The 14717-nt window shown below is 44.8% G+C and overlaps 1 protein-coding gene across 1 annotated transcript in view; it reads left to right on the forward strand.

The window, feature by feature from the left end:
• The window catches only part of ARL14EPL (ARF like GTPase 14 effector protein like), a 93164-nt gene that overhangs the window by 59602 nt on the left and 18845 nt on the right, over nucleotides 1–14717 (forward strand). The gene's annotated exons all lie outside the window — the stretch shown is intronic.

Raw genomic sequence — 14717 nt, forward strand, 5'->3', positions numbered from 1 at the left:
GAATGGTGTTGACTGTGTGAACGCCTAGCCAATCCAGAGGAGCGCCTTGAACTATGTTGACGTCTGGAGTAGTGACTTGAATGGGGACGAGATCTGCCTCTTGCAGGAGTGAATGGCACAGGTGGTAGTGGAGAAGGTGTTCTGGGCCTTGGTGCTGTAGGTGGTGGAGGCAGAGCAGGCTGTAGAGGAGGAGGCGGAGATGCCCCTGGCAGAGGATCAGCTGGTGTGTTATGTGACAGAGTAAGGCTGAGAAAACTCGGAGTCTGAACTGTAGATCTGTCTCCTTTTTTCTGTGCACTTCTTGAAGCCTGGAGGAGGCCGAAATAGTTATCAACATTGACAGTCATCGCTCCCTTGATGTTGATCTAGTCCTTGACGGTGAATGACATCGAAGTTTCGACCCCAGAGTATGCCTCAACAGCGACAGTGTCCTGACCTCTGTCTTGACCTTGCCATCAATTGATGTGTTTATATATATCTCAATGGCAAACGACGAGGTGGCCTTGTTGTCAGTGGGCTCCTTGATGTCGATTGGGGTCTGTGGGACAGTGGTGTTGCCATCGTTGTTACCCGTTGTCTTGACATCGCTCTGCAGTGCTTCCTTGATGTTGAACCTATTACATGACAAACAGATCAGCACTGTACCTCTTGTTGATGTTCTTGATGTCGACCAAGACCAATTACATATTTTTCAGCCTTTTTTCTGTCAAACTTTCTCTTGTCTAGAGACAGATGACAGAGCCTTGGTAGAGGGCTGACACTCTCCTTGCTCTAACGTCCTGCCTGCAGATTGTGTCTTCTGCTATCACTGCTCCTCTGCACCCTGAAGGTGAATCTTCTCCCTGTCGTGAAGTGAGCATCTTCAAACGTTCTTACAACTAAGGCAAATGTCAGGAACGTGAGTATCTGGAAGACAGAATACATACTTTGAGGATCTGTCTTGGCCTTTTTACTCCCACAGTCTGGGAACTCCTCAAAAAGAAATGGCATTTTTGAGACAAAAAGACCAATTCCTGTCAAAGTGACGGAAAAAGGTAGGGAGAGACCAAAGACATAGAGTGAGTAGGTTGTTAGTAAAATTCAGAGGTGAATTTCATTGAAGAAAAAACTAATTGGCTGAGCTTCGTGCTCCAGGGTCCTGTCAGCAGGAGCTGGAAAAAAACTGAAGCAACTGCCACCTGCTGAGCATGATGGGATACTGGCGTTTTTTAAGGTAGTCTCTATTTTAGCCATATAATGGCAGCCTATGAGGCTACTCTGCCCTACTCTTTCTTCCTTATCATAAAAAAGGGTTTGTGAGGGAGTTTCATTGGATGTTTGAGCCAAGAAGGGAGAATGAGTGCTTAGAGGTGGTGGCATCGACTCCCTGGAGTAAGTGTGACAATAGAGCAATGCCTCATGCCATCCCCAGTTTTAGAGAATGATCTAAGGAAACGCTGTACTTTCAAGGTGTTGCATTTAGAGTTGAACTGATACTGTCAACGCTTCCGACCCAGCATTGTGGCGGTAATGAGTGGAAGGGTGATTGAGTGTAGGGATCTGATATCCTGATGAAGGCCCATAGACCCTGGGTGGCTGAGAAGAGGGATGAAACATATTGGTATGAATGAGTGGTAAGAGGTAATGGATACTAACTTCCGCAATTCACCCCACGTTTGGTTTTAATCCTGTCAGGGGAACCAATTTAATAAAGAATTTAGAAGGCATCTCCCTAGACAGTTTTAGTTAGGATTCACATAGCAGATCCTGTAAAACAGAAGTATCTGCTTTGACAAAAGCTTTGAAAACAATAACCACTCTGCCCAGGATGTTGGTTGCCACCTGGGTGTAGTAGCGTGCCCAATGATGAAGCATGCCACTACTTAGTGGGTGAGGGCAACTTTTCAAACCTAGGTAGGGTTCGAGTTTTTTTTAAATAAGATTGAGAACTTCAATAGGTTTAGCGCAGGTCCTCTATTTAGTTTGTGAGCTGTTTTCGGGCAGGTCCTCAAACCAGGTCAGACATTAACCCTCTCAATTCTTTAAAGGATTTAGCCAACATTACCAGTTGTGCCAAGAAAAAATACAATAGTCTAGGGAGGACTAGTATTTTGGCAATCATAGCAAGTCACATGAGAGAGAGACCGGCGTGCCCAGAAGGTCTGAGACTGTTCTACGGAAGTCTGGGTTCTTCAGTAGTCCCATCTAGGAGATCTTTGTTCTTGTGGCATACACTTATTCCCAAGTAATGAATTGTTTTGAAAGCCCAAGGAGGAGTCCGGGCTCTGGAGCATCTTTGTTAGAAATGGGGTCTCTGGCCGGCAGTCAGTATGCAATCTATCCAAGAAAGGACCCTTGCTCTAGTCTGGGTAAGGGAGATAAACACCTAGGATAACCCCTGCTAACACCCTTGGTAGCTTGGCACAACCAGTCAGGCTTATCTCCAAGGCAATGTATAAAGTATTTGTACCAAAACACACAATACAGTGAAAACACTACAAAATGGACACCACACCAGTTTAGGAAAATAGCCAATATTTATCTAAATCAAACAAAACCAAAACAACAAAAATCCAACATACACAAGTAAAGTTAAGAATTTTTAAATTATGGAGAACATAGAAAACAATGGAAGTGTTCTTGTTACACAAAGTACCTGGTTTGTATAAAAAATAAAGCAGCACGGGCGAGTGTGCATCAGAAGAGTCAGTGATGCATCGATTCCTTACTCACAAGTGAGGCAGTGCGTCATTTCTTTCTTCTCTGTTCACGTAGGCAATGAATCATTTTTCTCTCCCACAAGAGTGATGCGTCTTTTTTTTTTTTTTTTTTTTTCTCTTCACCACCCCTGCCCCCCGGACAGACACCTCAGGTCTGGGCAGGTTCACATTGATTTTGATGCCCAGTGACTATGCGTGCAAAATCCGGCTGCGTGGTGATGAGGAACTGTAATGTGTGGGCTTGTGTCGATTTCAGCAGCCACAAGCGAGTGTTGTGGTGTTTCTCCACCCGTGATGCGTTGTGTGTGTTTTTTTTTTTATTGTTTTTTTTTCCCCAGCTGCAATGCAGGCTGTGCAAAATTTTTACGGCGTATTGAAGGTGGTGCATCAAAATTTTCCCCTCATGGCTCCTATGCAGGGATATCCACCTTGGTTCCACAAGCTTCACCTTTCAGGGTCCCAACGTCTGGATAGGGCACCACTTGGCATGGTAGGAGTCTCAGCAGAGTCCAGATGTGGGCAAAGGAAGTCTTTGATGGCCCTAAGACTTCATAACAGGAGGCAAGCTCAGTCCAAGCCCTTGGAGACACTTCACAATCAGGAATATACCATAAAGTCCAGTCATTGATCTCTTTCAGGCAGAAGCAGCAACTGCAGGCCAACCCTGCAAAGCACAGTCGCAGTACTCCTCCTTCAGCTCTTCTCCCTGGCAGATGTTCCTTTTGGGGCCAGAAGTAATCTGAAAATCTGGAGTTTTGGGTCCACTACTTTTATACTTGTTTCTGCCTTTGAAGTAGGCAAGCTTCAAAGAAAAGTCTCTGTTTACAAGATCCTGGATCCAGACTCACACCAGGGGGTTGGAGACTGCATTGTGGTCTGGCAGGCACAGCCCTTTCAGGTGTATGTGACCACTCCTCCCTCCACTCTCGCCCAGATGGCCCATCTGGATATGCAGGCTACACCCCAGCTGTTTTTCTGACCCAGAGAGGAAATACACAAGGAGGCAGAGTCACAAAATGGTTTAAGCAAGAAAATGCCCACTTTCTAAAAGTGGCATTTTCAAACTGACGTCTTTTGGCAAAGTTGTTTTTTAAATTGTATCTTTAAATTGTGAGTTCAGAGATACCAAACTCCACATCTTATCTGCTGCCAAAGGGAACCTGCACTTAAGTTATTAAAAGGCAGGCCCCATGTTAACCTATGAGAGAGGGGCCTTGCAACAGTGAAAAATGAATTTGGCAGTATTTCACTGTTAAGACATGTAAAACATATCAGTACATGTGCCACCTTTAACATACATTGCACCCAGCCATGGGGCTACCTAGGCCTACCTTAGGGGTGCCTTACAAGGGAAGGATTGGGCTTGGCAGGTTGAAACTGCACACGCAGACACTGCAGTGGCAGGTCTGTCCCATTTTTACTGGGCTACTCATGTGGGTGGCACAATCAGTGCTGCAGTAGCATTTGATTGACAGGCCCTGGGCACCACTAGTGCACTTTACTTGGGACATACTAGTAAATCAAATATGCCAATCATGGAAAAGCCAATTACACCTGCAGTTTAAACACGGAGCACTTACACTTTAGCACTGGGCAGCAGTGGTAACGTGCCCATAGTACCAAATCCAGCAAAAACAAAGTCCAGCACACAGTCAAACATAGGAAGCAGTGGCAAAAAAGACAGGGGAGACCATGCCAAGGATGCCAAGCTTAACAGTCTTGATCACCCTGGTCCACCTTGTGCAAGAGGGGAAAATACAGTATTTGCCCCAGTTCACTCTAAGGACTGATAGGTCACCAAAATGATCGAGCAGGGCAGGGAGTGAGCATACACGATTGTTTAAGTATATTAGCACATCATCTGCTTAAAGTGAGACTGTGTGCCAGTTAGTACCAACTCTGATGCCCCAAGCAGGGCCATGGCATGCAATAATACAGCCAATTGCTGTATGGCCAGCACAAAAATTATAGATGAAAGTGAGCAGCCCTAGTGGGCTCTTTATCCTTGTGGCAAACTAGCACGAGATACCATACTGTGCTTACCCTGGCTTGCAGTTGTGTATAGCAGTTTAATCCAGTTAAGGAATACTGTGCCCAACCCAATGGCTACCAAAACTTGGAGCAAGTATGACCAACCAAGAGTGTTAAAGGTCCTTTCATAGTATAAAGAGACCACCACTGGAAGACTGGCCGCTTCCACGACTGCGTCCATATTGTGACATAGGCGCCTCATGTTAGAGTAAGTTGCCCAATATGGAATAAACCTGCATTGTTTGGGGTGGACTATTGGGAGCAGCCAACTGACTAGCACCTTGCTTAATATATCTTGCAATCAATACTGAGCATCGATAATGGACGATAAGAGCCTACCAATAGTGGGTCTTTGCCAGGTTTCTGTAGCACCACAATGATTTCCCTCATGAAGCAAGTCCGAAAGAATGCCTCTCTGGTTCTGTCGGTAGACCTCCAATAGCTTACGGGCAAGGGTGGCTTGAACTGTTGCATAATATTCCACATGGCACCCATCTGTGCTGTGGGGGGTGGTGGTTTTACCTTCTGCCATCTGTTGAATTGCCAGATGAATCTCCTCCAACAGCAAGAATTATTCAATAGCCGCAGAGGAGACGAGTTTCGTCTTGTAGGGACCCCCCTGATATCATTTCCTGGATAGAGTACAGTTCCTCTTCAAATCAAACAAAAACCTCACTGATATCAGCTTGGGTATTGACTATGTGCCCAGCCGTGTCGTGTACTGCATCAATCAGTGTCAGGAGCCCTCATCGGTGCCGGCTGAGCCATGCATCCCCAGCTCAGAGACAAAATCTGCCTGCCATCTGCGGGCACTGCATTTAGAGATCTCAGCAAGTGCTCATTGTTAGGTAGCCTGTTCCTCAGTCGGGTGGGATTGTGTCTTGCAGGGGCAGCGCAGCCCTTGGGTCTCCCATCTGACCAACCTTGCAACCCATCTCCAGAGGCCTCTAGTCGGTTAAGTACTCCCTTGAAGCGCAGACATACCAAAGCCTTGTCTGGACTGGGTGGGAGGGGTGTAAGTCACCCACATGCAGGTGGGCTGGAAACAGCACAACATAGGAGAGCCCTAATGTATAAAGTTGCACCTTGGCTGCTCCAAAGATGTTGCCTCTTCTCTGGACCTCTGCTGTGTAGTCAGGATAGGCTGCTATTGTGTTACCATTGTATATCCAGGGACCATTTGCTCTGAACATCTGCAGGGGTAGGTCTGTCTGTAAAGAGCAGGTGTGTTATAATGGGTGTGACAGTGCACCCTCCCCTCCAAGAGGGGAATGATGGCCTGGAATCCTAAGTGCCCTTTGGATAGATAATTTCAGGATCCTGGTAGCCAGAACAGTTCTTGTTAGCCACTCTTCACAAACAGATCGGTGTTTTTTCCTTTGGACTCCTGAGAAAAGCCCAGTAAGTGTATATTATTGGGTCTAGAGTGTCCTTCCACATCTTCAGCCCTCATCTTAAGGTCTTGGACTTCTAAATGTAGTGCCTTTGAGCTTGAATGGTCATCATGAAGGGCCAGAGAGTAGTTAAAGTGGACTCCAGTTCGTCTACTTGCACCACCAGTTTGGTGTGGTCCGCTTGCAGGAGTTCATTTTCAAACTGTATTGCCCACAGTTGGGCCTCCATTGTGTTTTCTAGTCCTGTATAGCCTGTAAGATTTTGTCAAACATGCTGTTGTGCTTCTCTAAGAAGCTTACCACTTCTCGGACCATATCTGGTCCAAGACTGAGTGTGCCAGGGGTTGCCTCACCCCAGTAGCAGTATCCTAATCACCTTGCCTATGATATGCAGTGGCCCTAGTTAGAGGAGGCAAAAGTAGTATGTGGGAAACATCACGTCTGGATCCTCTGTTAGCTGACCTGTAGGGACTCCCATCCGCCTCTGCCCCCCCCCCCCCCACCCCCCTCAATCGTTCATGAGGTCCTGGGTTTAGGCTTTGGGCTAGAGAATCAAGCAAGGCAGCCTTTGGTCTTGGGCTGTTAGGTAGGAGTGGTAGAGAAGCCTCTGACAGGGCCACTCAGTTGAGTCACAATAATGCCCAGCCAGGGCGCTCCCAGGCAGACTGTGCACACAGTGCCGGGCTGGAGAGAGCACAGTGCATGTGTTTGGCCAGCCTGAGAAGGCTGGCCAAACATACATGCGCACTGACGGGAGTGCAAAGTGCACTCCCCTCCATGGCTGTCATCCCCAATACCCTGCTCCTTTCACAACGAAAGGATAATACATAACAAACATAGTTTATTATCCTTTCGATGTGAAAGGTTTGCATCTTCTGCTGCTGGGAGGGGGTCAACGTTCCTCCACATAGCAGAGGTACTGCCACTAAATAAAACTCTTAACTTTATCACTATTGTCCTGGCCCTTTGTGTTACTGAATGCTTTGCGCTGTTAATTTGACTTTAAAATCGAACAAAATCTCCTTCACCACTCAGGCATCCTAAAAAGATCTATCCCAAGTAGAACTGTAAGAACAAGAGCCCACTACACTACTCTATCAATACCAAAGCCCCGATAACAAGTGCAGGACTAAATTCACATCATGTGCAGGCATGTGTTTACACAGAGATTGGAATCCCAAGTTCTGTGATAATTATCACACACTAAGTTTTCCCCTGATAAATTTAGACAGGTAAAACCTGCTGAAATTTTCTAAGGGAGGAAAAAGTCCTGTTTAAAAAATAAAATAAAAGGCAAAGCATGCTGAATTTGGCGTGTTTGAATACTGATTCTGCACCGTAGGCCTCCATTTTTAAAGGGCACAATGTTTAACAGGTGATTATTAACGCACCTTTTTAAATTCCAGTTCCCATAGTATTGGATTTTTAGGGGTGCGATGATCGCCTTCCCAACCAGGCACTTGTAATGAGGGCCCGCGTATTTTCCATATAAACATTTTTTAAATCACTGATTGCATCCTTAAAGGTTTAACCCCTCGATGTCTAGCAGCAAATGCTTTCTGGGGGGAGGGGGGTGGTTATTTTTTTTTTTTCCACCTCATCCTTTTAAAGACTAAGAGCATTTGCAAATGTTATACTCTATGATATGTTTAAGGGTCGGACAAATGACTGATTATTTGTTCTACTTGCTGCTAACAAATTAAAGGCATTTCAGTGGTGAACAGTGTCCCATTCAATAGTTTTCTGTATCAAAAATGTTATTCTGTAGCAAGCAAAGACATTCTGGAAGGGATCAGAGTGAATTCCATTTGGAGAACTATAATTAACACTGCCTTGGCTGGGGGTACTGTTACTAGGCATTACCAAGTAGCAACTTAGTCTTCCTTGTGGACCTTGACAAGGCATTACAGTCTGGATTTACAATCTATATGTGAGGGTGGCTCTGCTAGATTGGTTACGCAGAACTTTCTAGGGTAAAGAGGTTGTGCTATTTTTTTTTTTTTAAATCTGTCGTGCACTGCAAGGAAATCTGTCAAACCTGAGTGATCTGATAAAATATGTATCTATCAGAAGAATATGCAATTGCCTTTTGTAATGCTGCAGATCCAGACTCGTCTGGCTTGGAGAGGTTGTCTAAATCTACTGGAAATATGACGAGGGGTGATGGGACAGATTTTGTCACATGTATGGGACTATCTAGTATTTCCCTCCTTTTTGGTTGTATGATAGAGAGGATTCATTGCCACAATATTTTAAACCTTCAAAGGCATCAATGTTTTGTGGCTGAATTAGACATGGATGAGAAAGTGGAAGCAGGTTGAGGCCTCTATCCCAAACTTTTTACAGAAGGTGTGTATGTTAGAAGAGGAGAACTCTCTTCCTCACCATGTAAAGGTGAATTCGGTCTTGTCAGCGTTAATTGCTAAAACTTCTAATTCAGAAGATTCCATTTCCACTGATGCTTCAGATAAAAAGGTGGATTCAGTGATGAAGAGATCCTTTGCTGCAATTAATCTGGCCAGTAAACCTGGAACCTCTTTGGCTTCTTCAGCTCAGTCTTTAGTGAAAGACTGACAAACTGGCCCTAGCAATTCAGTAGGGACTGTCCAGAGCTTTTGGTTACAATGGAGCAGCTTTTTTGGTGGGTGTTTTTAATCAGACGTCGTACGTATAACTGATTTTTGTCTTGTTCTCTCGGATGGCGATATCAAGACTGAGGCCCTAATTTTGTACTTGGCAGGATAGCCCACCACCAACCATGCTGATGGTCAACAGAAGACCCCCAGTGGCGGTGGCAGGCATCCTGCCAGATAATGATGTCTGGAGCCTCACCTCCATTGATGGCAGTGAGGGCCGCCAGGCACCATGCTGGCGGTCGGTGGCGGATGCTGATCCACCCTCACTGCCACGTTAGTCCAGACACCGCAATGCCTATAATGATGCAGTCATTGGAGTGGCTTAAGTTGAAAGAACCACGGCACATCCAAGCATTCCAAATGCAAGTCCTTTATTCTTCTTGGGTATTCAATGAAAACAGCAAACGTTGTACCAATCCATGTACATACAGCCGACACGTGTTTCGTTGTGAAAACGACTCTTTCAAGGCTGTGAAACAATATCAAAAACATATCATGGTCAGCCAATAGTTCCAATGTCTAGTGTACGATCTTTGCCATCACCAAAAAAATGTACTCCTCATTGGAGTGGCGGTGGATGGAGACGCAGAGATGCTGGCAGAGCAGCATCCTAAGAGCCCCTTCCCTCCCGGAGCAGAGCCACAGAACAGGTAAGTGCTGCCCGAGAGAGGAGGGGGGGTTGTGTGTTGAGTGAGTGCGTGCATGGGTGTGTGTGTGTATGTGTTTGTGTTTGTGAAGGGGGGATATGTGTGACTGCGTGTTTGAATACGTGTGTGTGTGTCGCTATATGGGTGCATGTGTATAAGGGGGTTGGGGGAGACATGAACAGAGGAGGGGTGGGTGGGGGATGGTGAGAGGGGGATTGTGAAGGGCCAACAGGGAAATTGTGGGGAGGAGGGATGGAGTTTGATTTTCAGGGTTCGGGGTGTTGAGGGCGGGTCTAGGAGCTTGGTGGGGGGTGTGGCAAGGATGGGGCCTTGCATGTCACATACAGGTGACCGGAATGAGAATTCCGGTCATCTGTATACTTTCCACCAGGGATTACCTGGCGGGGTATCCCACCAGGAAATCCCTGGTGGAAATGGGAACATGATCCCACCGCCAGTCTGATCTCCACCTCCGGGTCGAAAGTGGCTACCGTCGGCCCAGCGGCCGCATCTCGCCTGGCGGAGGGTAAGCATCCAGTTCACTACTGTTTACCACCGATGGCATGGCAGTTCAGGCTGCCATATAATGTAATTACTGCCACCGCCGGCGGTGCGGTCTACACCACCAAGTAAAAAATGAGGGCCTGAGTCTTTGGGTGCGAGATTGGAAGACTGGGGCAATGGAGAAATCGGCACTGCTGAAGACAACATTTGAGGGGAGCATGCTATTTGAAGATAACTAGATACTTTGGAAAACATTGCATCTGAGGATAAAAAGCTTGCTTGCCCTACAAGGGGAAATCTGGCTCTCAAATTTTGGATGTTTTTTTTTGTTTTTTTTTTCCCCTAAATGTTTCTTTCAAGAAAGAATCCAGATCATCCTGCAGGAGACAAAAATATCAGCCCAGGTGGTATTCTCTGAAGCAAAATTATTTCAAAGGGGCTGGACAATCCATGAAGTCTTTACAAGTAAGGGAGGTCTTTGAGTCAGTTGGAGCAAGGATTTGACAGTTTATTCAGACCTATGAGAAAACTGTCATGGACAAATCGGTACTGGGCATAATGAGATGGCTATGCCATAGACGTTTCAAATCTCTCTCCAGAAGGAGGTGTCATTGTGACTCAAGTACCAAAACCCAAGGTCAACTCCGAGCATTCTTAGAGGGCATGGACACTCCTCTTCACAAGAAGGCTATTATACAAGTTCTGAGTGAGGACAAGGAGTGTACTCCATTCTGATCTGGGTACAAAAAGTGTCTGGTTCATTTCATCCTGTACTCGACCTGAAATGGTTGCTTTTATAGAAAGTCAATGTTGGCATAGTGCCACTACAGAGAATTATTCCTCTGGTAAAACCAAGAGATAGCTTCAATAAAATTCCACAGCATATACCTTCATGTGTCGCTTCAGCAATCTTACCAGAAGTTTCTGAGGTTTGCAGTATGCCAAGACCACTACGGGTTCAGGGTCCTTCTTTTCAGTTTAAAATCCTTGACTTTGTGTTTTTACAAATGTTCTGGCTCCCCTTGTGGCTTTCCCACAGTTGGAAGTAATCTTTCTACATACTTATCTTAATGACTGGTTCAGACTCCATCAAAAGAAACTTTTCTCTCCAAGTTGGCACGGGTGCTCATGATTCTCCAAGACCATGGTTTGCTAATAAACTAGGACAAGTCAAATGTAGCTCCCTCTCAGAATCTGGACTCTATAGGGGCCATGTTCCACACAAGCCTAGGGCTGTTTACCTTAATGCAAACAAGGGTCCAAATTATTGAAGCTATCATCAACTATCTTCTTTCTCTGGATGTGCCTACAGTTCTTTCCTGATTGAAGGTTCAGGAATATTTGGCTTCCACAGTGTTTTGGTCCTGTGGGCAAGGTTTTAACAGAACGATCTGGTAACATGAGTTTTCCAAAACTGGTCCTTGGAATTTCTAGACTTGATATTGGTTCTATTCTTGTCTAGAGCGTAGATGAGTCTGGTTTGGTGGCTGAAGACTTACCACATCTTGGAAGGAGTATTGCTGGGTCCTCCAGCTTCAGCAGTCATCACTATTAAATTGGGAGGGCTGTTTTGCAAACCATCAAATTCAGGGCCTTAGGGCAATCAAAAAGGCTTGGAAATTATTGAACTGAAGGGAGCTGGAACCTGTGCAACTTCAAGTCTTTTCCACATTGGATCCGTGGAAAGGCCGGGTCGATTTGCATGATGTATGACAACCAAGGCCTATTTAAACAGGCAGGGGGGGAAACAAAATCTCTATCCTTGGTTTTATTTTATTTATTTTGTTAAATTGCTCAAAGGTGCTTTCTTTGAGCTCAGACTTTTTTTTTATTTTTTATTATTTCACTGACCACTCTCATTCGGGAAACCACCAACAAGAGAGGAGAGTATCTCAGCAGATTCCCTTGTCCCAGGATTTCTTTCTTCATCCAGACCGCTTCAGTTTGCTGACTCAGAAGTGGGGCTCTCCAGTCCTGGATCTTTTTGCCTCTCCATTGAATGCCAAAGTGCTAAGGTTTTACTCGAAGGGCGAGATGGTCGCTTGGGAGACAGTCACTCTGTCTTGTGTGAGGCCTCCAGGTCTTCTGTGCACCTTTCCTCCATTTCCATTAATACGTTCCTTCCGGGTCAGGTTGAGGTCAGAATTTGCAGAGGTGATGCTGATTGATCTGGCATGGCCATGAGCCAGTTACTTCCCACTTCTAATAGAAATGTGAGTGGCTCCAGATTGGAGACTTCCGATTAGTCTTTCTCCCCTTCTATATCCTGTCCTGAAGGGGGACTCTAGAAAAACTAAAATTAACAGCCTGAAGGTTGAGAGGAGGACTTAATTCAAGGGGTTCCATACCACTTGGTAGTGACTCTGCAGGCCTCTAGGAGATCTTCCACTGTACCTTTTCTAATCTTTGTATCATTAGAGATCTTGATCCCACAACAGTTGATCTGATCTATGTTATTGACTTCTTACAAGATGGGTCGGGTTTGGTTTGAAGGGTCCTACGCTTATTCCAGTGTGCAACTACCAGAGCATTCAGAAGCTCCTATCATGTTTGAGAGATGAAAGCAGCTTGGTGGCTAGGCTATTAAAGGGCTAGATAATATTTAATAACCTCCTACGAAATCGTTCAAAGCCAGGGATTTACTTCACGGTTTGGAAGCTTTATCTAAGCTGCCCTTCAACCCTTTGAAAGACCTAGATTTGAAAACTCTCTGAAAGCGTTTTTTTTTTTTTTTTCTTCTCCTCCTACCCTTCTCCTTGTTCTTCCTGTTTGTCCTCCAAGTTGCAACTTCGCAGATGGGCAACAGGAAATCACTTTGCCTGAGTTTGGTCCATCTCCTTCTTCTGAGGAATGAAGGTTAAAATCGTTGGATGTTGGAAGGGTTCTCTTAACTTATTTAGGAGATTAGCCCTTTAGGAAGACTAAGCCACTGTTCGTGGCAGAAAAGGGGCTAAGCCATCAAACGCTGTAAGTAGATGGATCCGGTCTATTTCCATGGCATATGACACAAAGGGACAGCCTTTCAGAGAGGCACCATCGGAGGGTAAAACAGGAAGAGAGCCTGGATTTCTGGTGCATTGAGGCTGAGTTTTGTTTGTTTCCCCACTGTGAAGTGGGATACATCAGTGCTTAATTTGTGCTTGTTTCTGGTGCGGAGCACCAGTGCTTATTTTTTAGGGCCGGCACTTATTTTTCTGCTTGAAGCATTTACTGCAAGCAAAAGACACATAGGAAAGACGGAGGAAGAGAAAAACGAAAAAGCATCTTAATGGGAGAAAGCCGAAAGTTGCAAGAGTGAGGTGACGGGGCAGGGAGTGGCTGTAAAAGGATTGAAGAGGTCCGAGGTGGCTTCAGGATTACACTGCCTCAGTATTCTGTGTTCGCACATTTAATTGCAGCAGCCACGTGTTAGAGGAGGGCTTTGGGCACCGGCAAGTTTTTAGTTACAAATTAAGCACTGGAATGGATGGATGTGAGTGTGTGTATATAATATATATATCACACACACCTGAAGGCCCATTTCCTTATGGAAGTGGGTAAAAAACGAAAGTATCTCCATCTTTGTGTTGTTCGGATTTCCTGCTTAAGAAAGAACTACTGCCCTTCGTAGCAATGGTAACTTCAAAAGTCTGTTATGAAGAAAAGTGGAAATTTTGGCCAGCGTTACGGAATTTTCCTCATTCTGTTGAGTCCTCATTGTACAGCTCCTTTTCTGCCATTTTATGGTCTTGTTGTGCTTTTTATAGGAAATTCTGGTTGGCTAGTGTATCTGATCACTCAGTTCCACATTTGTGTGTCCAGAAATGTAAACATAAGGATGCATTTCAGTGACTTGCTTTTCTTCCTTATTTTGGACTCAAAAGTTACATTCGTCCTAATTAACAGGGCTAATAACTGTTGCTATGAGCCTCATAGCTGGTAAGATCTTCAGCTGTCTTCCTATTTTTAGTAGCAGCTCATTAGTTCTTTTCCTAGTTGGTGGTTGGTTTCTGTAGGCAAATTCCCCTTTCTGTGTCCTGTCTATTGTGTATATACATATTGTTCTGGCAGGAATTGTTGAGCAACGGCTGCAGCTATGAGAGCAATTTGTCAGAGGTGTTAGCATCTATAAAAAATAAATTTCATTCTCCCAATAAGGAGGTAGATTCCTCTGCTTACCTGTACTCTGGACAAGTGCTCTGATTTGTTCAGTGCATTTCAAATGCAATTATGGAACTATAATTCTCTCGTAGGGGATTTCCATGTATAGTCATAAGCACTGAATAGTTCTGCGGGGACCCCGGAGTACTGATGTGAAGTATATTCTTAAGTGCAAATACCAGCCCTTTGAAAAAAGGTCTGTCAAAAAACACTTAAGAATAACACTGTGCAGCCTATGCAAACAGCTACACAGGCCAAATTGTTGAAAAGAAAACAGTTGTAGTATAAATTCACGTTCAAACACCTATTTATTCTAGAAATGTAATAACAAATACATTCTCATACTTTATTTACACCTCTCATGAGAATAAAACAATGCAGGGCAGTGTAGCCCATAGGCTGCCATTATACAGAATGTAAATAGAGCTGTGCCTTTAAGAAAGTAAAGTCTTCCTGTATCCCATCATGCACAGCAAAAGGCAGTTGCCTCAGTTCTTTTTTCCGGCTCCTTTCTGACAGGACCCTGAAGCATTGAGCTCTACCTCACAAAGCCTTTTTTTGACAAATTCATTTAAAATCTTTTGAATTTCAATTTCACTCGACGTTTTTAATATTGAGTGATCATTTGCTACTCTTTTCTGTTAAATTCTGACAGAAATTTGAGGT

This window comes from Pleurodeles waltl, chromosome 1_1 (assembly GCF_031143425.1).
Source record: "Pleurodeles waltl isolate 20211129_DDA chromosome 1_1, aPleWal1.hap1.20221129, whole genome shotgun sequence".
In the NCBI taxonomy this organism is placed as follows: Eukaryota; Metazoa; Chordata; class Amphibia; order Caudata; family Salamandridae; genus Pleurodeles; species Pleurodeles waltl.